This window comes from Marmota monax, unplaced genomic scaffold, assembly GCF_021218885.2.
Source record: "Marmota monax isolate L192 unplaced genomic scaffold, Marmota_monax_Labrador192_F-V1.1 WCK01_AAM20220418_F8-fsc00037, whole genome shotgun sequence".
NCBI classification, from domain to species: domain Eukaryota; kingdom Metazoa; phylum Chordata; class Mammalia; order Rodentia; family Sciuridae; genus Marmota; species Marmota monax.
In genome coordinates, this window is record NW_026693245.1 from 13,366,011 (window position 1) to 13,391,061 (window position 25,051).

General features: G+C 37.9%; 1 long non-coding RNA gene and 1 pseudogene across 2 annotated transcripts in view; one reads left to right on the forward strand and one right to left on the reverse strand.

The window, feature by feature from the left end:
* The window catches only part of LOC131424628 (uncharacterized), a 559,968-nt gene that overhangs the window by 489,127 nt on the left and 45,790 nt on the right, over nucleotides 1-25,051 (reverse strand). For both annotated transcript variants that reach the window (XR_009227981.1, XR_009227980.1), the window contains exon 2: nucleotides 24,106-24,196. This is a non-coding gene — a long non-coding RNA (uncharacterized LOC131424628). The remainder of the gene's footprint in view (nucleotides 1-24,105; nucleotides 24,197-25,051) is intronic.
* LOC124100780 (small nucleolar RNA SNORA51) lies at nucleotides 11,489-11,602 on the forward strand (annotated as a pseudogene).

Sequence of the window (25,051 nt, forward strand, 5' to 3'; positions counted from 1 at the left end):
GAAAACAAGGTAAGCCTCTGGTCACAACATAGCCATCAACCAATCCTTAAATAACCCTGTTGTATGTGTTTCTGTGTACATGCATCTTATCTAATATATATTGTTAGTTCTTACCACTGAATGCACGCTGTCAACACCTCTACAATTCAGTCCTGAAAGAAGTATATGTAACTCACATGTGTCTTCTTCAAGGCACCTTTATGCTGTCTTTCACTTAGGAATGCTAGTCAATGCTTGAGCACTATGTTTCGAAACCATTTCACACAGGGGTATCACCAGCGAAAAGTGCAAAAACTCAAAAACACAGCACGAACCATACCATGAAAAAGATACTTGCTTACAGTCAGAACTGAAACAAGAAGGCTAAGCATCACCTTTTCTAGCCTCAGCTGGGAATATACATATCTTGTTGCTTGCTCTGTGCTTGTCCACAAATGATTGCAAAAGCTTGTAAGTACCACTTTGAGGACTACAGATAAATTTTAGTGAATAGCCAAATTCCCACATAGACGAATAGATGAATTCTGTTAATAAAGATTGACTGTACACTGATTTTTCTCTCCATTCAATTAGCATTACATCATTTTTAGCACCTGATTTCCCCTCCAAATATAAAGGCTCCTGGAAGTTTCTTCTTCTCCTCCTCCTCCTCCCCCCTCCTCCTCCTCCTCTTCCTCCTCCTTCCTCCTCCTTATAAATAAGCTACTTCTTAGCCTCTTGGTTCTCTCTCTCCCCCATTCCCTCAGCCCTCCTCTGACGTCCCCTTTCTTTTTGGCTGCACTTCTGGTCTTGTTTTGCCCACGCCTGTTGCCTTTATCCCTATCCAAGCCTGTCTGACCTTTTCTTATGGTCTCCCTTCCACTCCCTGTCCTGTTCCACCTCCTCACCACTCCCACTTTTTGTGTGTGTGTGTGTGTGTTTTTAATATTCTTAGTCTCTTAAAAGGTCACATTTTTGTAGGCACTTCTGTTATAATAGGGTTAGTTTTGTTAATATTTGTAATGAATACTTAGCCCCATGAACTTCCTCAGCACAGGACAGGACCATTGGGTGTGGAGGACAATGGAAAGGAACTAACAGGGCCAGGGTTGATGCTGGGGTGGGAGATGGTGGACGGGGTTGAGGGGGCCAGGATGAGGGCTGCAGGCTACCCATGGGTGGAGAAGGGAAAGGAGGAACTTTGTGACAGCTGGTTTCAGCAAACAGATCCCTCCATGAGTCAACTCTAAAAAAACACAAGGAGAAGACAGACCTCAGACTAAATTCAGGACAAAGTGTAGGGATGCTCCAGGCAGTACATGGCTCTACAGAAGCCCCAGAATCAAAAGACAGGCGAGTAGGAGAAACCTAAGCAGCACCTAGTGGAAGAACAGTGAGACGTTCTCTGAGATGCAATGATTCTAGCGTCCAGTACAAGGGAGAGAACATGAAATAGAAGTCCACTCTATGCTGAATGTTGGGGAGAGGCAGTTCCTGCAAAAGGTTTTATGACCTTGGTTTCCATTTCAATACCCGTCTCCCCATCTTGGAATGCTTCCACCCACTCCTCCCCGGTAGCCTAACCTGAACTTGTCTTCTGGATCTGAGGTGACTATAGATAAGATGGTATTCACCTTATATCTTAAAGAATAGGCACAATTTTGAGAGGAACTAAACAACTAGAAAGACATTTATAGCTGCAGAATGGCTGAAAAAGACATGGTTTTAATGAGGACTTGCAATTAATTCTCATGGCTGGAGCACAGGAAGCAGAGTGCAAGGTCATGGAGGGCCCTAAATCTCAACAAGGTTGAACTATTCTTAGCAGACCATGGGCTGTCTATGAATGTGTGAGAAAAAGTTGCAGCATGGTTTTGATTTAGAAAGACAATATAGGCAAAAGTATAAACAATGAATTGAAAGGACAAGAAATGGGAAGGAAGTGGTAAGGAAGGGGCTGTGATGGCCCAGACAAGCAATGCTGAGGCTTAAGGTGGCAATATAGTCCTGGCTTCAGTGCTAAATTAAATTTGGGAAATGCAAATCAAAACTGCACTTGAATTTGATCTCACACTCGTCAGAATGGCAGTCATCAAGACTATAAACAATAATAAATGCTGGAGTGGATGTGGAAAAAAAGGAACACTTTTGCACTATTGGTGGAATTGAAAATTAGTATAACCACTATGGAAATTGGTGTGGAAGTTCCTCAAAGGAGTAGACATGGAAACACAATATGACCCAGCTTCTTGGTATTTATTATAAAGAATTAAAGTCATCATACTACAGTAATACATGCATACCCATTTTATAGCAGCAAGATTCAAAGTAGTCAAACTAGGGAACCAGCATAGATGTCCATCAATGGAATAAAGAAAATGTGGTATCTATACACAATGGAGTTTTAGTCAACCATTAAGAAAAATGAAATTATGTTATTTGCATAATATTGTCATTTGCATAATATTGTCATTTGCATAATAAATTATGTCATTTGCATATTTATCTAACATAATGTTAGACAAAATAAGCCAAACCCAGAAGGTCATGGGTCATGTTTTCTCTCATATGTGGAAGCTAGAGGAAAAGAAAGTTGTGGGGGAGGGAATCTCAGGAAAATCAAAGGGAAAGAAAGGGGAAATACTGGGGAATGATATTAGCCAAATTATATTGTTATATTGTGTTCCTGTATAAATATGTAGCAACAAATCCTATATGTAAATGTACAATTATAAGGCATCAATAGAAACATGGAAAAATGTTTGCTAAATTAAGAATACAGAATTTATTATACCAAATATACCTATCTTTGTAGATAAAATGGTAAGCCATTTTCAACTATTTATTCATAAGAAATATTTCTCCCACTAGTGTATCACTTTTTAATACAATAAATTATTCTGTGAACAAATTTGGCAGCCAACAATATACGATAGGAACAGAGAAATTAATCATCTTAATAATAATGATAATGGTTGTCATATATGCACATGGTATTCTTTTTTTTCATTCATTCATTCTTTTAATTTTTTTAGTTGTCAATGAACTTTTATTTTATTCATATTTTATTTATATGTGGTGCTGAGAATCAAATCCAATGACTCACACATGCTAAGCAAATGTTCTACCACTGAGTTACAACCCCAGTCCTCATTTATTCTTAAAACAGCATAAGGTAAAGCAGAAATAGCAGATCCCATTTTACAGATAGGAAAACCAAAGCTCAGAGTGTTGGAATTGTTTTTCCAATGATGCACAACTAGACAGGAACAGAACTACTATCTGAGCTCAGGTTTGTTTTAACCTGAAACTCGTGTTCTTAATTACACTACATTATACGGTAGTGTTGTTTAGTATATAGGGAAAATATATTTTAAAAGTAAAAGTATTTAGTTCACATTTCAAACACCATATTAATGCTGAAAGATCATACTGCAGCTAACATATTTTTTGGTGAAAATATAAGTCAGAAGTTAAATCCATAATTACAGACCCACTATGCTCAGTAGCAAGGTGTCACTTTTAGTTATTTTTCCGACAATTGATGCTCAAAGACAAAAGTATTCCATGAAACACACTGTGATGGTTTGGACATGGTATGAGTATGTCCCCCAAAGGGTCAGGTATTGAAATGTAATCCTCATTCTCAGGTATTAAGAGAGTGAAAACTAAACTTAACCATGTTGTTTAGAGATGGAGCCTTTGTTCTATTATCAGGACTAGATAAAGTCATTAGGGTGGAGCCCCCACTGTTGAATACTTGTGTCTTTATAAGAAGAGAGACCAGAAGACAGACACACACACACATACTGACACACACACACTCCCTGACTCTCACCACATGAGGCCCCACCCTGCCTCAGGACTCTGCCAGCAAGAAAGCCATCATCGGCTGCAGCCACTTGGCCTTGAACCTCCAGAACCATAAGCCAAAATAAACTGCTTCTCATTAAAACTTTCTTAGTCTGTGGCTGTGTAATTGGCAGCAGAAAACAGATACAAACAATAGCCAACCACGAACCATAAAAATACAAGTGTAAATTTTCAAAATAGTTTCTGATTATCATCTGAATTTCAGTAATGTCCATTGTGATATTTCCTTTTTCATCACAAATTTTAGTAATTTGAGTTTTCAATCTCTTTCTCTTCATTGGCATGGCTAAGGGTTTATTAATTTTATTTATTTTTTTCAAAGAACCAACTTTTTGTTTTATCAATTTTTTGAATTGTTTCTTTTGTTTCAATTTCACTGATTTCAGCTCTGATTTTAATTATCTCCTGTCATCTACTGCTTTTGGTGTTGATTTGTTGTTCTTTTTCTAGGGCTTTGAGATGTAATTTTAGGTTATTTATTCATTGACTTTCTTTTCTTTTAATAAATGAGCTCAAAGCAATGAACTTTCTTCCTGGCACTGCCTTCATAGTGTTGCAGAGATTTTGATACCATTTTCATTTACCTCTAAATATTTTTTTATTTCAATCCTGATTTCTTCTGCCATCCATTTGTCATTCAATAGTGTATTACTTAGTCTTCAAGTGTTAAAGTATCTTCTATTTTTTATTTTATCATTGATTTCTAATTTCATTCCATTGTGATCTGATAGAATGTAGGGTATTATCTCTATTTTCTTGTATTTGCTAAGAGTTGCTTTGAGGCATAAGATATGGTCTATTTTAGAGAAGGATCTGTGTGCTGCTAAGAAGAAAGTGTATTTGCTTATTGATGGATGAGATATTCTATATATGTCTGTTAAGTACAAATTATTGATTGTATTATTTAGTTCCATAGTTTCTTTGTTTAGTTTTTGTTTGGAGGATCTATCTAATAGTAAGAGAGGAGTGTTAAAGTCACCCAGTATTATTGTGTTGTGGTCTATTTGGTTCTTGAAATTGAGAAGGGTTTGTTTGATATTCGTAGATGCTCCATTGTTTGGGCATAAATATTTACCTTTGCTATGTCCTATTATTGCATAATTCCCTTAAGCAGTATGAAATGTCCTTCTTTGTCCCTTCTGATTAACTTTGGCTTGAAGTCCACTTCATATACACCAATAAAAAGAAAATCTTGCAGTCATCAACAAATTTCTGAGACATACGACATAACTGAATCAAAAAGACATACATGATTTAAACAATTTCAATAAAATAGAAGACACCATCAAAAGCTTACCAATTAAGAAAAGCCCAGGACCAGATGAATTCTTAGCTGAGTTCTACAAGACCTTCAAAAAAGAATTAATACCAATACTCCTCAAATTGTACCATGAAATAGAAAAAAGAGGGAATAGAAGGTAAATATTTGGTGTAAAAGAACAACAAATCAACACCAAAAAAAATAAAAGTAAATATTTATGCCTCAAACAGTGGAGCATCTACATATATCAAACTCATCATATTCCAAACTCATTCTGTGAAGCTAGTATTACCTTGATACCAAAACTAGACAAAGACACATCAACGAAAGAAAGTTTCAGACCAATGTCCCAGATACCAAAAACAGATAAAGACACATCAAGTAAAGAAAACATCAGACCAATATCTGTGATAAACTTAGATGCAAAATTTCCCAGTAGAATTCTGGCAAATTGTATCCAAAAAAAATGTTAAAAAAATAGTACACCACGATCAAGTGGGGTTCATCCCAGGGATGCAAGATTTGTGGAAATCAATAACGGTAATTCATCACGTCAATAGACTTAAAGACAAGAATAATATGACTACCTCAATAGATACAGAAAAAGCATTTGACAAAATACAGCACCTCTGTATTCTCAAAACACTAGGAAAACTGGGGATATTAGAAACATATAAAAGCTATATACACTATATAAAAGCTATATACACTAAACCCCAAGGCCAACATCATTTTAAGTGGAGAAAAATTAAAAACATTCCCTCTAAGAACTGGAACAAGAAAAGTTTGCCATCTTTTATCCAACATTATCCTTGAAACTCTGGCCAGAGCAATTAGACAAAAGAAATTAAAGGGATACAATTAGGAAAAGGAGAATTCAAACTATCACTATTGCCAATGACATGATTCTACATTTAGAAGATCCAAAAAATTCACCAGAATATTTCTAGAACACCTAGTAGAAGAAAAAGTAGGCCCAAATCTTCATTATGGCAGATTAGGCCCCAACTTCCTTAACAAGATTCCTAAAGCACAAGAAATAAAAATCAAGAATCAGTAAATCAGGTGGTTTCAAACTAAAAAGCTTATTCATAGCTAAGGAAACAATCAAAAACATGAAGAGAGAGCCTACAAAATAGGAGAAAATCTTTACCACATGTACCTTAGATACAGCATTAATTTCCAGGATATATAAAGAACTCAAAAAACTTAACACCAAAAAAACAAATAACCCAATTAATAAATGGGCTAAGGAAATGCACAGACACTTACAGAAGAAGATACACAAATATAGAAGATCAACAAATATATGAAAAATATTCAATATCTCTAGAAATTAGAAAAATATAAATCAAAACTATACTCAGAATGATAATTATCAAAATATAAGCAACAATAAATGTTTGCAAAGATGTGGGGGAAGAAGTACACTCATACATTGCTGGTGGGACTGCAAATTGGTACAACCACTCCAAAAAGCAGTATGGAAATTCCTCAGAAAAATTGGAATGGAACCACCATTTGACCCAGTTATCCCAATCCTCAGCATATACCCAAATGACTTAAAATCATCATACTGTAGTGACATGGGCCCATCAATGTTTAGAACAGCTCAATTCACAATAGCTACTAAGCTATGGAACCAATGTAGGTGCTCTTCAACAGATGAAGGGATAAAAAAAATTGTGGTATATATACAAAGTGGAATATTACTCAGCCATAAAGAAAGAATGAAATTATGGAATTTGCCAGTAAATTAAAGGAGTTGGAAACTAGTATGCTAAGTGAAATAATCCAATTTAAAAAAATCAAAGGCCAAATGTTCTCTCTGATATGTGGATACTGACTCACAATAAAGGGGGTGGGGGGAGGGAAGAATAGAAGTTCATTGGATTAGACACAGGGGAATGAAGACAAGGGGTGGGGATGAGAATTGAAAAGACAGTAGAATGAATCAGACATAAGTTTTTTATACTCATATATGAATACATGAATAGTGTAACTCCACCTCATGTACAGCCACAAAAATGGGAAGTTATACTCCATATATGTCTAGTTTGTCAAAATATATTCTACTGTCATGTATAACTAAAAAGAACAAAATATTTTTTAAATAAGTAATTTTTTTAAAAGACTGCAGTGTAATAAAGACAATGTGGTATGTATACGTATGTACACATACACACACACTCACACACACACACACACAATGGAGTTTTCTTTTGTCATAAAAAAGAATGCAGGAAATTAGATGGAATTTGAGAATATCAGGTTAAGCAAAATAAGCCAAACTCAGAAAGTCAAGGGTTGCATGTCTTCTCTCATATGTAGAAATTAGGAAATGGAAAAGACAGGTGGGAGGAATATCAGGAAAATCAAAGGGAATCCAGTAGAACAGAGGAAAGGGACCCGGAGGGAAGAGGGGAAGGAAAGGCGAAATACTGAAGAACAGTATTGTCCAATTCCACTATTATATTGTGTGTATATACAAATACGTAGTAATGAATCCCACCAATATGTACAATTATAATGCACTGATGTGGAAAAAATATTGCTGTGGAATTAAGCTGAAAATCAATAACAAACAGATACCTTGAAAATCCTTCGATATTTAGAAATCAAATAATACATTTCTAAAGAGCATACAGGTCAAAGAACAAATCCCAATAGAAATTAGAAAATATTTTAAACAACATAAGAATGAAAATCCTGGCCAGGGATATAGCTCAGTTGGTAGAGTGCTTGCCTTCCATACACAAAGCCCTGGGTTCGATCCCCCACATCACAAAAAAAAAAAAAAAAAAAAAGAATGAAAATCCTAAAAAGGAAAATTTGTTCGACATAGATAAATCTGATCTTTGAGGGATATTTACAGTCTTAAATTTATACGTTAGATGAGAAGAAAGCCTACAAGTCAATTGTCTTAGGATCTATCTTAAGAAACTATAAAAACAACAAATTAAATCCAAAGAAGTTATCCCATCTATGTATGATATATCAAAGTGCATATATGCATTTTACAGTCATGTATAACTAATTAAAACAAATAAAAAATTAATAAAAAGAAAGGAAATAATAAAATTAATCAAAATTGTTAAAAACACAAAAAAGGAGAACAACCAACAATGTTGTTTCTTTGAAAAGACTAATACTGATAAACCCATAGTAAGATTAATCAAAAAGAAAATAAAGAAATAAGATAAAAAGCACAAATATCCAATATCTGAAATGAAAAAAGAATATTACTAGTCTTCAGATATGTTAAAAATCATATTATGAGTAATTTTATGGAAATAGACTTGAAAATGTACTTAAAATAGATAATTCCTTGTTGAATACTACTAAATAGATTAGGAAGAACTAGCAATAAACTTACATAAACTCTACAGAGAATTTAAAAATAGGGAACACTATCTTCTGGTATTATGAGGACAGCATATCCTTTACATCACAACCTGACGTCATTACTAAGGAAAGTTGGGCCAGAGCTTACTCATGTAACAAATGCAAGACCTTACATAAAATTTTAACAAGCTGGATCCAGTAATGTAACTTATCAGTTCAGTTTGTTCTAGGAATATAGGTTGGTTTAACATTCAAAGATATTGGTTTTACTTGGAATGGAACCACCATTTAACACAGCTATCCCACTTCTTGGTCTATACCCAAAGGACTTAAAATTTGCATACTACAGTGATACAGCCACATCCATGCTCATAACAGCACAATTCACAATAGCCAGGCTGTGGAACCAACCTAGATGCCCTAGATAAATAGATAAAGAAATTGTGGTATATATACACAATGGAATATTATTCAGAAATAAAAGAGAATAAAATTATGGCATTTGCAGGTAAATGGATGAAGTTAGAGAATATCATGCTAAGCAAAGTAAACTAATCCCCAAAAACCAAAAGCCAAATGTTTTCTCTGATAAGTGGATGCTAATCCATAATGGGGGGAGGGGCATGGGATGAGTGGAGGAATGATGGATGGGGCAAGGGGTGGGGGAGGTGGCATGGGGGTAGGAAAGATGGTGGAATGAGATGGACATCATTACCCTAGAAAAATGTATGATTGCATAAATGGTGTGACCCTACTTTGGGTAAAACCAGAGAAGTCAAAAATTGTATACAATAAATCAAAGAGCATTCTGCTGTCATGTATAACTGATTAGAATAAATAAAAAATTTTAAAAAAAGAATTCTAAAACTCCTATAGTTTCAGGACATTTGCAGTAACCCAAGACTCCAATGCTTACTTTTCCATTTAAGATCATCCATTCAATCAATAGTACTGCAAATCAATACTATTGACAAGAGCATCATGCAAGATAACATTCTTGTAGAAATGTTACTAAACATCTGTTCTTTTCGCACAACTGTTTGGTTTCTGGGGATCATCTTTTAATCCAGTGACAACTATTCTTCAAGTTCAAAGCTGACATCTAATGATAAGGAATACATGTGGAATAATAATTGTGAGAGTGAGTGATTTAAAGACTATATCACATGAAGGAGACATACCAATTTCAGAAACATTATAATGTGAAAAGAAAATGTCCCTAAGAAAGTTTCTGAACATTTAAAAAATTATATATCAGTTTTAGATAGTTAACCAGATTCATAGAAGGAAAGCGAAATCTATTATTTTGACAGATTCAGAAATACCATTTGATAAAATTTAATATCTATTTATGATAAGAAAACTCTTAACAAACTAAAAGGAAAAGAGAACTTAATTTAATAAAGGGCATGTACAAAAAAATTACTTTTAATACTTAAATGTTGAAAACTTTTCTTCCAAATCAGGAAAGAGTAAAAGACCCTATCACCATTTTTAGTCAACACTGGAAATCTAGTCAAAACAATAAAGCAAGGGGTGGGGGGAATAAAAGGCATAGAATTGGAAATAAATAATATGTAAATATTCTTAGACAATAGGATAGTATTATTCAAAAGAATCCATTGATAAAGTATTTGAATTAATTTTAGCAGCACAATAACTGTATAGAAAAACCACATTTACATTTACAAAACAGAGCAAAATTTACAAAACAGCATAACTTGCAACAGCATCAAAAATATCAAATACATAGATAAACATCTAAAAGATAAGACCACAAAGTACACTTTTTCTCTTTGTGTCAATATCATACTTAAATTTTGAACTTTATAATAAGTAACCAGTCTTTCCCTCCTCTTTATTTTTTTTCTTCCTCTTTAGGGCTCTATTGGCTGACTTGGCTAAGTACATTTCCATATAAATTTTATAAAATTGTGAATCTTCATTTAAAAATAAAGCCTGCTGACTTTTTGATTAAAATAGCATTGACTTCATTATAATACAGAGCCTTTCCATCTATGCATGGCACAGTCTTCCATTTATTAAGATATTTTGTTTCTTTGAAAAATGTTCTCTACATTTCTAATCTATAGTATTAGAAATCAATCAGTGATTTTGAAAAATTGAAAAGAAGGGTTATTAGAGAAGACCATAGGGAGAGAAGAGATTATGTGTTCTGCAGATAAAGAGCTCGTTCCTGACCTGAGTTTTCTTTTGCTTGTTTATTTTAAGGCAGAATGAGAAGAGAAAGCAATTCCTCAACAATCCCTTAAAATGCAACTGAGATGGCCACCACTCATCCTGCATGACATGTGAACAGTGTATAAGAGCTCAAGAGGCACATATCGTCCTGTAGATCAGATTTTCAAACCACAGATTCTGGGTTTAGTGAGTTACACTCTTATTTTCAATAACAGAGAATAAGATAGAAATGATCAACACGCATTGTGTATAGTACGGTTAAGCATTGTTCCATGAAACTCTTATTAAACCATATACATGTATACACACACAAATATATGAACCTGAAGATGCACCAGGAAGTATATGTGTTTCTCATCATTGAATACAGTAAAAAATATATGGAAACTATGAACAGATTCCAAGTGCACCATATAATATTTAACCATCAAATATTTAACATGTAATATTAACCATTAATTCATATTTTGTAGCTATACCATTTTTCATTTAGCTCAGATGTAGTCTTTAGTTTTGTGGATATTAAGTGTTTGAGGGAAGAGAATTAACAACAGTTAATGGTAAAAGATTCAGAATCAATGAATCCGTTTGAGAAGGGGCAAGAGATGCAGCTCAGTGGCCGAGTGCTTGCCTAGCATGCGGGAGGCCCTTGGTTCAATCCCCAGCACCAACAATAAAAGGAAGGAGGGAGGGAGAAAGGAAGAAACTGGAGGTTATTAGTGATTTAAGTAGAGAAGAATATGAGAACAAAATGTAATAACAACAATGTGATGAAGGTAACCTTAGCTCAGTATCTTTGAAAGACATGTTCAAGAACAATTGGGCTTTGGCTTCCTGATGCTTACCACGGGCTGTGTTCTTACCCTGACTGTAGAGAAAGAAGAAATCAGAGTAAGCCTACGCACCTTGGCCCTGGTCTGTATTGTAAATGGGCAAACATGGAATTGAGAGGAAAGAAAAAAAAAAAGAGGAATAACTGGGCTTTAACTCAGAGAGGGCTTTGGACACCATGTGTATCCAGAAGGGGACAGCAAGTACCACAGACCCAGCGAATTACGACAAAGGCAGCTGTCTTTAGAGCTGTCTTTCACCCAGCTCTCCTCTGTAAACCACCCCTGAGCTGTGTTCCTTTAGCAATTCATCTGTTCTGGTCTTTTAGATTCTCCTTCAGTGAGCTCAACAGTCACCCTGCTACCAATCCACGTCTGGCTCTCCATCTCTACTCTGAAGTGCCACCTTGGCAGTTTTCTCTTCCAGCTTTCTAGGTCAGGACCATCTCCCAGCCAGTATCAACTAGGGTTCAGGCAGAAGAGACTGAGATATTGGAAGACGAATAGCAGCTTTACGCTCAACTCCTAGGTTGATACCTCTCTACCCAGAAGATTCCTGGAGGTCAGCTATCACCACTTGGCATAGAAAGGAAAAAAACTAAGAGCAGACTATGAAGTAACCAAGAAAGAAGAGAATATTGACTTGTCGGCTTGACAAAATAAAATGCTCTAGATTGTTAGTCTGCTGTTCGTCAGAACTACAAGAGTTCCTATGCACTCAAGATAAATAGATGCTTAGACTCCAACTGACTTTTCCTGTCAACTTTTGTGTGACATCTGTGGGAATGCCCCATGTCAACCTCAGAAAGTTTTTCCCTCCAGAAAGACACGGCTTTTGGAGCTAGTCCTCCTCAGGAAGGGCCAGAAAGTTTCTAGGGATTCACAAGGACACTAATCCAAAACATAAGGAATTTTATCATCAGGTGACTAAAATTTACCCAATGTCTTTGAGACAGGTCAGACCCCTACCTTATTTGGGGAAACCCAGCAAAAAGACTGGTACATAAAAGGTGTCCTGAAGATCAATAATGAACCATTTATTCCATGCATCCAAAATCACTGGTGAATACAGTTATTCGATCCCTAGCCCAGTGAGACACCTACTTCAGAATCAGAGCTAGTATCAAAACTGGGTTCAATATTGAGCATTAGATGGTGGTTTATCCACTGAGGTTTTCAAGGAACTTTAAAAAGTCACTCAGAGACAGAATTCACAGCCCTATGTTAATGTGCCCAGTCTGGTTAGAGCCAGACGCAAAGTTAGTAGTTTACAAAAGAACCCAGTCCCTGCTCCCACCCATTTCTAAATGCCAGCTGAGAGCTCATTTCTCAGACTCTTTCATCCACACAAAAACCCTGAGAACATTACCAAAACAATCAAGAACAAAAGATCAGAAAGTTGAAATGAAGTATGCAGTCTCTCCTCCTCCCTAAAATGGCCATTTGGTTAAAATCCATGAAAATGAAAGAGTTAAAATTCTGCACAGTTTAAGAACAACCAGTTGACCTTTAAATGTGCTGGTTTGAGTCCAATCACCTTTCAACAAGCATGAAATCTGGCACAAGGCGTACTAACACACACCAATTATTTTCATAGTGTACATGACTGAGCTCACAGAGTCCTGTTTAGAAAAAAAGACTAATGTTCATTTTCCAAAAGCCAGACTTAGCGGCTAAGTGTCCCTGTTGGGAGGATTTTCCCTTGTTAACCATCTCCAAAAGTGCCACTGGAGAAGCCTTTCCTTAAAAATGCACAGTACCATGAAGAAAATAAATTTTCTGTCTTATTTAAATTCACTTTTATAAAATAGTTTTCCGTACCTTTTTGTATGTCAAAAGTAAAGACAGCTGGGACATAATTACTATCCCCAATTAAGAACTTTGCATTCCAAATATATAAGAGGGAAAAAAAAATCTACTCCCAGTGAAATGGTGAAAAGCTGAATCCTCCTTTGAGCAAATGTATTCAAATCCACAGATTCAAAATCAATCACTTAATGGGTGTCCATTTCCTAAAATAATTATCTGTTTTTCAAGAGTAATTCCCATGAGACTTAAAAGTGGTGAGAGTCCCTCAGGTTTTTAAAATATAATTCAATTTACAAACTTTCCATCACAGGCTTTTTTATTTTTAGTTGTAGATGGATACAGTAACTTTATTTTATTTATTTATTTTTATGTGGTGCTGAGGATTGAACCCAGTGCCTCACACACTAGGTAAGTACTCTACCACTGGGCCACAAGCCCAGCCCCCTCCATCACAAGCTTTTTGAGAACACTTTGCTTGGCTGTTTGGATGCCATGTGCAATTTGGAAGCCTGTGCCATACGGCATTATCGCCTCTGGTCAATTGCAAGACTCTGTCCTTTCTCACCTCCTCTGTCGATAGTCCTCAACTTCAGAGACCCTCTGTGGCCCAGTCCCCCTCCCAACACTGTTCCCATCACAGCTCTTGCTACCACATTTCTAGTGATGTGGAATACTAACCCCACACCTAGAACATATTTAAGCCTGAGTTTGACTTTTCTTTGTTTAATCCTTTGCCTTAGGACTGAGACTTCTGAAGATCCCTTCCCAAACCTCAAAATTGTCTCTCAGCTCCTCACTCTAACGTGAGACTTCTGCTGGCTGTGCCCCTGTTTATCAACCCCTCCCTACCCCAATATTTAATATCCCCCTCATCCACTTCATGCCCTCTTGTAAGACCAGAAAAGAGGAAGGTCAGAATCTCACAGCAGTGTAGGTAGTACTTCACAGATTGTGGTCCTGGCCTAGTGCCCAGCTCATCACCCATCCAGCTACTTCTGCTTTGAGGCTGAGGAGGGAGGGACTTGATTCAGGAAGAGCAGGCACTGCCTGGGGTGGCTATTGCTCACAGACCTGTCAGGGAAACACCTGCGGGCCCAGGGCCCTGGCACAGAAGGCCCCTTGGAGTTTACAGTCTATCAGGACAACCTGGCTCTGTGTATATTCCTGAGGATTCCTCCAGAATAAAGGTTCCTCCCAGAGTAGAGGCAGAGCAGGTTCACCAACTCACACCAACTTCCCCCACCCCATTGCCTTGAAACTGTCCCTTGCTACTATCCTCAGCTCAACCTCCAACAGAAAAAGTGCATCACCTGAATTCAAGAGTGAAACACTGCGGTGCCCACACCTAACTTTTTAGTTACCTACCTGAACGCCATGAATGACTTCCTCAAGTCATGTGGTCCTCAAGTCTGTGACACAAAGAGACCAAAAGCCTATATGTTGGAAGAACTGCATAATAGTATACTTAGTTACCATCCTCTGTCTTATTCATCAGGAGACATAATTCAGTTGTAGATGAGATATACTCAGGCTTTCCAGACCAGACACTACTTCCTTTTCTTCCTGTCAGCATCCTACAGACTACAACCTGCACCAGAAAAGCAATGTGGTACTCAGGAGAGGAAAGCACAGACACCTGAAGTCAGAAAACCAGGGATTCATTCTCAGTGTTATCAACTGAGTGACCTTGGCCAAGTCGCTAAGTCACTGAAACCTCAGCTTCACCCTCTGTAAAATGGGTATTACAATATCAACCTCACAGTTTGTTAGAAGGAAGAAAATGAGATAATGAAAGTTGAGAAGCATACTTTTAAACTATAAACAGAAAGAAAAGGAAGTAAGGGAAAGAAGGGGGAGGGGAGGAAAAACTGAAAAGCTTTACCCTCCCTCGCCCTTTCACATAGCAAGTAAAATGAAATCTTTGGACAGGAAACCTAAAGAAAATAACCCACATATAATATTCTTAGCAACCGTCAAAGGGAGTGGCCACTATAATCTCCAAATCTAGCCAGGAGCTCAGCCTGAGCAGCATGCTTTGAACTCAAGTGCCTGGAAATCTGCACTATATCCTTAGGACTTTGACCTGCAGGGGAAAAACAGAATGCTTTTCTCATTTCATTCCATGTAGTATAAAAACAAAAGTAACTGAAAGACAAACTTTGGGACAAACACCCGAACCATGAACTTACTTCATTCCCAAGGCAAATCAACTCCAGGTGAAATTTCAGCTTTGTGTGTTCTGCTTGGTCCCACTCGAATGGGAAGTGCTGCTCAGAGCCCCGAAATAGAAAGCAGGAAGTCAACAGAACTGATTTTTCTAACTTCCCAAATGCAAATTGCTGCACAGTTATGGAGGAAAGTTACAGAAAGGTATAAACCTCCTCCTTTTAACAAAGGTCACGTGCTGATTGTATATAGAAAACATCCCCACTCCTGGGAAGACCAACCAGCTTCCTTCCACAATAAGGGAAGATTGACAGTTCAACTGACAGAGAAGTAAAGACTACCAAGGCTGTTTCCATCAGAACCAAATTGCCACAAGAACTAATACAGTGTTCCAGTTTGATGTTCAGACACTAGTCTCTAGAGAAAACAGTGCATCCTCTCAGGGTGCTTTTCTTAGAAGGAGCAGAACTACAGAGACTCCCCTTCCAACATCCTCCTGACCCTTCAGAGTTTCAAGATGTTCTTAGAGTTTCATGTCTAAAATTTTCAAGCACAGGGGCTAGGGTTGTGGCTCAGAGGTAGAGCGCTTGCCTAGCACATGCGAGGCCCTGGGTTCGATCCTCAGCACCACATGAAAATAAATAAATAAAGATATTGTGTCCAGCTAAAAAATAAATAAGTATTAAAAAAAAATAAAATTTTCAAGCACAAATTCCAAGCTCCCCCTGTACACACCCCTAGAGTCAGTTTCTATCATTTTGTAGATGAAGATTACATGGAGATCGTGTACCATGTTCTCAGCCACACATTTAGCTAATCCTCCAGTTTGCCAAGCCTTGCCACTTTCTCAGCCATTTCTGGTCTGGATTCTCAGTCCCCGACTCTTCTTGCACACTCTTTCATAGACTGCTAGGTGACCTTTGCAGCACAGAGTGGCCTCACAGTGTTGCTTTGCTCCAAGTCGACCATACTCCTTTAGTACCTAGTGATCAAATCTAACTTTCTCAGGAAGTGGTCTTGCCACGTCTGTGTAGCTTAGGTAATGTGTCATAGTGGGAAATGTGTGAGTCTGGGAGTCAGAGGGACAGGACAAGACTTTCTCCTGGAGAAGCTTTATCACTTCGTGTCTTTGTGAATCTAGCAAATTATGAAACCTGTTTATACTTCAGTTTCCTCATGTGTGGAATGAAGATGATAACATGGCCTACCTACAGTCATTAAGGATTTAATATGACAATATAGACAAAATGGTCCTAATTGAGTTCAATCAGAAGAGGAATTAATGCTTATGGGTGCTTACTACATTCAAGCTGTACTCTATCTAAGAATTATACACACATTTATGCAGGTATTATTTTTAACCTCATCTTTTATAAGGGAAAAATAAGGTAAGAGAAAGTAAGGAGAGTCACTGAAACAACTAATCAGGACATAATCCAGCCTTAGAACTCAGCATCTGACGCCCGCACACTCAACTTCTTGTTCTACTGCACCCACTTCTGCTACTTCCCCTTCCCCTTCCCCCTTCACTTTAATTTTCGCTGGCAAACAAAGCCCACATGGCTACCTCAGTCCTCATCCTTCCAAGTTTCACTCTACATTCCACCATCCCCTGAACAACGTCATGCATGTTTTCTCTGTCACCTGACATCGTGAAGGGAACAGTGACAAGACCCTCTCTGAACCCACTCTTTGGCCCTTACTTATACATCAGCTTATAATTATTCTCCAGTTCTTTCTGTAATCTATTCCCAGAAACAGCATCTAAAAATAGACCATATCCCCAAATTTCAGCATGTCCCAAAAAACAAAACAAACATAAAACCATTCTATTTCCATCAATGCCAGGGCTGCTGTCACCAAGTCAACTCTGCAAACTTCCATTCACTCCTCCAACAAACGTTTACCAAGCCCCCGTCATGTTCATGTTGTAGATGATGGCTACATGGGCCCCGTCCTCTAGGAGTTCACAGTCTGATGAATGATCAAAGTTTGTAGTAAGTATCCAATGTATTTAAGTAGGTAGTGATACGTATGAAATGTTTGCTACTAAGGCATCACTATCTTTGGCTCTTCTCATTCTAGCATTCTCCACATCATGTCAATCATCTAAGCTGCCACACTGAACCATCCTTTCCATACCTGTTGCCTCCCTGTGATGAACTTACTCCTACCTTGTTCTTGAACTACTTAAATCACCTCTCCACTTATCTCACTGCCTCAATCTCGGGACTCTCAAAAAAAGCTCACCTCCAGGTGACAAATAACTTGATGCTATCACTCCCAAATTCAAAAACCACAAAGGTTGATGAATCAAGTACAAGGCTCTGAGCCTGCACAAGTAGAGTTGCCTGTGCCCCTCACATACTTACACTTCACTCTGTACACCACAGCTAAGAGACATCTTGCACTTTCCCATAACTGACTCACTTACTATTGCCAGTTCTTCCGCTTACCCACCGTGCGATCTTGCGCTCCCCGGCCCCTCGTCTTATCTCTAGAATTTAGATGCTCTACCAAGATTCAGGTCAAAAACCACCTCTTCCAAAAAGCTTTTATATTCATTCTCTCACAGTACATGATAGCTCCATTCTCTGATTTGCTTTAGTTGAGCATTTGTATTTCCTCTAGGACACTTTGTTAGGAAGTAGCTAGCAATAAGCAGTGAAATGCATGGTAAGGACATAAAGTGTTCTTTAAATTACTTTCGGGTCCTTCTTTAAACTATCTTAAGAAATAAAATGGTGGCAGTTAATCTGTAGAAAACAAACAGAAGCAAAGGAGCTAATTGGAAATCACATTAAGAGAAAAGGATTAATGGGACTAACTCTTGACAGAGTCCACCGAGGTTGATGTGAAGCTAGGAATTATAGCTGTAAGTGTCTCCAGTTGTCTGGGAAGGAAGATTCCTTTAGTATCACGGTACACTAAGGTAACTTCTGACCACCTATTGACCCCAATGCCCACATTAACATGGGATTGACTTGCAGATGAAGCCCCCCTAAATAGGATGGCCACCATGACAGTTCTGGAGAGGAACTCCTGATTGGCAAAGAGTACAGAAGGTGGTCCCCAGTTCTCCTGGTAAACATCAAACAGTAACAAACTTGGAGACAGTGTTGTCTCCTTTGTTTTCTCTGCTTGGAGATGGTCCACTCTCCAGAGAGTGCTCTCTGCTTAAACCTCACTTTGCTTTTAATTTCCTTTCACCTATAATAAAGTTCTCTTGCCTGACTCCTGGTGTCTGACTTTAATTTTTTGTTGTTGTTGGAAGACAAGAACTGAGGTTTGTGAGTTTCGGCTCTCTGCTTTCCTGTAACAACTTCACTTACACCTTGCATCACAGTCATTTGCATACCTATCTTATGGTCTCTATCTTTAGGGCAGGTATTTGTCTTAACCATATTTTTTAAGGTGGTGAATAGCAGAGGGCCTCAAGCTTAATGTGAACTCTATATATAATGGATATGTTTTATTTTTGTATGTAATATAGTAGGGGGAAAAACTTCATGAGGACCCAAACAGAAATCCAATTTTTTTTCTTTTTTCCTCACTATCATTGATGATGATTAATTTTATGTGTCAACTTGATGCAGCTAAAGGATGCCCAGATAGAGGTTAAATTTCTTTTTTCTGGGTATGTCTGTGAGGATGTTTCTGGAAGATATTAGCTTTTGAATCAGGAGACTGATTCATAGATCAGTCTATGAATCAATAGATCAAAAGATCTATTCTCACCACTATGGGCATTCATGGAGGGCTCAGCCAGAATAAGAAGACAGGGAAAGGCAATATCTACCTATCTATCTATCTATATATCTATCTTTCTCTCCCTCCCTCCCTCCCTTCAGCTAGAACTCCATCTCCTCCTTCTCCTTGGACATTGGAGCTCCTGGTTCCTCAAGCCTTCAGACATGAGAGCTTATACCAGCAGCTCTCCCTAGTTACTCAGGACTTTGGCATCAAACTAGGAGTTTGGCATCAAACTGCTTCTTTCTCAAGCCTTCAGACTTGGACTGAGTTCCACCCCCAGCTCTCCTGGCTCAGCAGCTTGTAGACAACATATTGTGAGACTCCTCAGCCTCCATAATCACATGAGCCAATTCCCATAATAAATCTCCTCTTATACGTCTATATATTTCCTATTGGTTCTGTTTCTCTGAAAAACCCTGACTAATACCTCATCTAATCATTTACCCAACAAACCTTTTCTATCCCTGGGCAATATTTTAGGCACTAGGGGTACAAAAATAAAGACACAAACATCTGCACTCCATAAACTTACATTCTGTATCAGAGAAATTGGCACAAAATGAAAACAAAATAACAAGAGACATGCCCAACAATAAAAATTGCAAAATGATGGCAATTCTATCACCAGCTAAGTGTGTGACCTCAGGCAAATCATTTACAATGTGAGCTAAGTATTCATAAGTACATAATGCAAATTTTTAGGCACTCTAAAAATTTGAATTTGACCATTGTATGGTTTCCTTTGCTAATGGGTGGCACCTCCCTGTTAGTAAGTGCCAATATATTTTCAAAAGATCCATTATTGATGCTAATTAATTCTAGGAAAATCAAGTAAACAGCAGCAAAAGAAAGGTACAAACCAGCAGCTGAAATTAATAATTAGAAAATAAGGAAAAAATGAATTATTAAGTGCTTCATCAGCACCACAAGATAAATAAATCAGTGAAATTCAAGGCAGGGAAATGCAGAGTAAGCCTACCAGGGAAGCAGTGGCCCAGTAGGCATGACATGTTCTCCTCTGGACTCCCATATTCTATCTCTAGAGATAGAAAATGTGCATGTGCAAGTCAGCCTTCCCTCTATGATGTGCTTTTGCTCCTTTCTGTCCCTTGCACTGGTGCCTAGCACACGGAAAGCATTTGGTAAGTGCATAAAAGAGGCAATCAGTCATTAGCATCAAGAATTTTTAATTTATTTAATTATGTAGTGCTGGGGATTGGACCCAGAGCCACCTACACGCTGAGCCATGCTCTCCCACTGAGCTATAAAACCAATCTCTATCATCAAAAATTTACTGAGGATTTATACATGATACATCTAGAACCACAAATGGAATACTTGTATGGTTCCTATCATCAAATAAAATCAAGGAAAAACTTAAGACTCAAACTGTAAGCCATGATTTATTTTTAGATAGTGGTCATTATCAAAGAAAAACAACACAATTACCAAAAAGTCATTTCAAAGCAACAAATTATCTTTTGGCATTTCTCAAACACCATGAAAGGGACTCTCAGTTCACAGCAACAATCCATAAAGCCCTGTCCTTCCATGTGGGTTACATCACACAAGGCTTTCAAGTTCCTCTCCCCTTCACACCCTCCCATCAGAACTCCTCTCCTAAGTCCAGCCCTCAAGCCTCAATCTTTCCAATCCTTGACCTCTCCCCTGTTTTCTGTATCACAAAAGCCCAAAAGAACTGGTCTGGCAAGATCAAATGTTGCTTGAAACGGAGGGAAGAAAATAAATAAGCAAAAACCAGAACCAGTCTTTGTAAGGAAGAAAAGATGACCACCACAAAACTGTCATATGTTACAAATGTTGGGTGATCTCCTTCAAGCTTAAAGTTACCAAAATAAATATAAAAATAGTACAAAAAAAGTATTCACATTTGTTAAACATCTACAATGGTTGGGGGACTTGTGGCACTCAATCACAAAATACTTATTGGACACTTACTCTAAGAACTGTTTGAGAGAGGATATGATGTCACACATACTCCCCAAGTGCATACCTACATTTGAATATTCTCAGGAAGGACTCACCCTTAACTGTACTGACATTTAAGATTTCTAGTTGAGATGTATTAATGAGACATGGCCAGATCATAAGGGGAAAGGGCACAGGCTGAGTCTGAAGGATCCCATGTGTATACTTCATTTTGTTCTTCCTTCTGTCCCATGAAGGGCCACGTGGAGTACACTAACCCCAGCCACAAAAAAAAAAAAAAAAAAAATGCAGCAACTTGTACATGATGTTCCTGCTCAGGGAAGCCCTTCAGAGACTCAGTGCTGAAGGTTTTTAAGTGGGGACAGTCACCTTGCACCTTCAACCTAGCATTTGAAACAATTCCAGACTTCCAAAAGGAAAGCAGTATTCAAGCATATACTCTGTTACTTTCACAAAAGTCAAGGCACATGAACTACAATTACCAGTTAACTGGATGAAGAGCACTATTGGGAGCCAAGTTTCTATCACTAGCAAAGGCCCAGTGTTGCAAAGCAGGCCTTTCTAAGGGTAACAGACATAGGCCTGCTATGTTTACTCAGTTCCGCCCAGATACAAAGACCCAGTTTTTTGTCTTCAAGAAAATTCCACACACAAAAATATATGCAATACATATAGTAGCTGTAGCATGTTAGATAACACTAAAGCATATTTCCCAAATGCCCTCTAGGTCACTTTCATCAGAATCACAAGGGTGCTCTATACCTAGCAGTTACAACCCAAAGGGTCCTAAGCAGTGGGGCCTTAAGTCAGAGCCTCTGGTTAAGGTTAGATTATGGAAGACCTTGAATATCTTAATGAGAACTTTTAATTTGATATCAATAGTCTTAGGAAGCTACTAAAAACTTTCTTTTTTTTTCTTTACCAATTCATGATAATAAAATTAAAACAGCAGTGTTTGAAGATGAATCCGATTGCTTTGTGTAGAATATACTGGAAAAGGCAGAGATCAGAGGCTCTAAAGAAAACAAGAAGCTCAAAAGAAAATACTCAGACCTAATATGTAAGGACCACCAACTAGGAGTTAGACCCTGCTCAGGGTGCTTCATATGAACGCTTGTGTCAACCATCTAAAGGAGGTGCCATTGTCCCCATATTGTAGATAAATTTGCCCAGTGTTGTCCAAGTCACCCCAATAGAAAAGACAAAGGTGGTGAATTGGGGCCTGTAGCCAGGAAGAGAAAGCAATCACAGGTAACTCCTACTGGGATCTTGTCTCTTCCTCCCTTTGGGCACTTCCATCCTAAGAGACAGTCATCTTCCAAAAACAACAGAGGGTAAAAATGGAGATCTAGAAGGAGAAATTGTCAGTTTCCTAAATGAAGACGGAGAGGTGAAATAGGAGTAGGATGTTAAAGCTTCGTCCTAACCCAATGAGATAGCAAGAAGCAAAGTGCAATGTAGCATCTCAATTTAAAGGGAGGAATAGGAAACATTTCTATTTCTAAATATATGGCATTCTTTTATCTTTTCTATCTCAAAGACATTTACACCATTAAAAATCTTCCGTCTCAATTATTTCCCTCTGACATGATGCAACCCGCAAATCACTTAACAACTGAGTCTGATCACTCTTGCAACTGTAATTCCTAAGGTGTCTAAAATTAACATTCCAGAAACATCACAGTCTCATCATCAAGACACATTTATTGATCACTTGATTGCATGAAGTGGTAAGACACTGACCCCAGGGCCTGAGAGGACTCAGCACAGTAATTTGCTTGATTAATAAATATCTCTCTTGGTTCCTCCCTCTTAAACCCCAGAGGTATGCGATGAGACATAATCCACTATTTATGGAGAATTAATGTGTTGCCTCGATTGACATTAAGCAGTAGGCCAAAGACCATTAGGACAAATTAAAACTCATTAATATACCAAAATAACGCAATAGTAGGATATTGAACTTATCCTATTGAAAATCACTTTAAAATCTTGATTAGCCCTTAAAGTAACTTCTAAATGAAATACATCTCTCTTATTCATAATCTCTGAGTCAACTGAAGAAGTCAAACTATGACCAAAAATGACAAAGGGAACAGAACAAAACCTTCAAGACCTTAGACATCACTCCAGTGGCCTGTGGTGTGGACGAAGCCATTCTGATCGTGGTAACCAGTGTACTCAAGATTTCTTTTCCCCCAAGAGGTCATGCCAGTACGACGTCATCTGAAAGGCTTTGCTCTTCCTTGGGATACTTTCTATATTTCGTTTCATATCTAATCTATCTTGTATTTCATGCAGCTCAAACAGAAATGTTTCCTGAGCATTGACTATCACAGCCCTCTGTGATGGTAGAAAAGAAAGAAAGAAGACACAACCTGCTTTTCCAGGACTCTGGAGGAAAAAGATGGGACAGACCTTGGTAAAAGCAATATGAGTACACACAATAAATATCTACCAATCATGGTTGGAAATTAGGGTTATGGCAGTTGAAGGATCTAGGTTTAAATTCCAGCTTCACCAGTCACCACTTTGAGCAGGTTTTAACAACCCTCTTCAGGTCTCAGTTTTCCCTTCTGAAAAAAACAGAGTAATAATAATATTCACCTGAAAAAATGTTGGTGAAGAGTTAGTAGGATAGGGAACACAAAATGCCCAGCACATAAAAGGATCTCAACAAATGTTAACTACTATTATTATCATTAAAAATATCATTTTTGTGGGCAGGGCTACAGCTCAGTGGTAGAGCGCCTGCCTCGCACATGTGAGGCACTTGGCTCTATCCTCAGCACCACATAAAAATAAATAAATAAAGATATTGTGTCTGTCTACAATTAAAAATATATATATATTTTTTAAAATTATCATTTTTTGTTTTTACTGTTATTACTAGTAAGGCTACCACCATGCTACTCTCATCTGTTTTTAGCCCCATACCTTAGAGATAAGGAGTCTCCCAGGCTGCATGGAATGGTCCAGTCCAGATGGAAACACTCATCTCAGGCAGGGAGGCAATGAGGCTCACGATCTGTCAAATGTCAGAGAAGAGGATTTCAGATAAAGGAGATGGCTACAGAGGGAAGTCAGCCTGGCCTGGATGAAGCAGATAAATAAGTTTGCTCTAGATAGCTTCCTGAGCTCAGGAAGAGCACATGCTCACGGGTCATATGATGAGCTGGAAAGTGCCTTAGAAACACTTGAGTTGCTATAAAAAAATGCAGCTTTTGAATAGTCACAAAAATCCTATGCCTTCCTCTTGTGTTATTTGAAAATTTGAAATAAATTTAGTATCAAGAAGAAAAAAAAGTTGGATGCAATGGTAACTTGGAAAGAAATTTTATTTAGATCTAGAAAGATACATATTTCTTCCTTTGATCATGTGGCAACAATGTGAGCACTGAATCTGCTTGCTCACCACTGGCTTTTCCTTCTAAAGGGTGGGGAAAGCAGAGCCCAAGCAGGTTACTCTCAATATTAAGCTTACCTGATGCTTAATTTTCAATAAGACCCTTTTAGCCTGACTGTGATATGCCCCAGGAATGATTAGGACTTTGCTTATTCCAAACCCTTAAATTTACGGAAAAAGAAATGAGACTCAAGTGACTTTTTCTTAACCACACAGCTAATTAGTGAAGGAAGGAAACAGGAATCCTGCTGATGGAGAGAAGACACAGAGGAGGAGGGTAAAGAAATGACAGCGTGGCCTGAAATTACTTGCTGTGGGAAGTCAAATGATGTGGGCAATTACTTAGATTTTAGCGAGGATGGGGGAAAAACAAGTTTTCAGGAGAAGCATTTGTCCTGCTGCATACAGAGCTTAAGAAACTAACCATGTCAGATTCCTTCTCTGCATCTTTTGCTAACAGAACCTAAAATACCAACA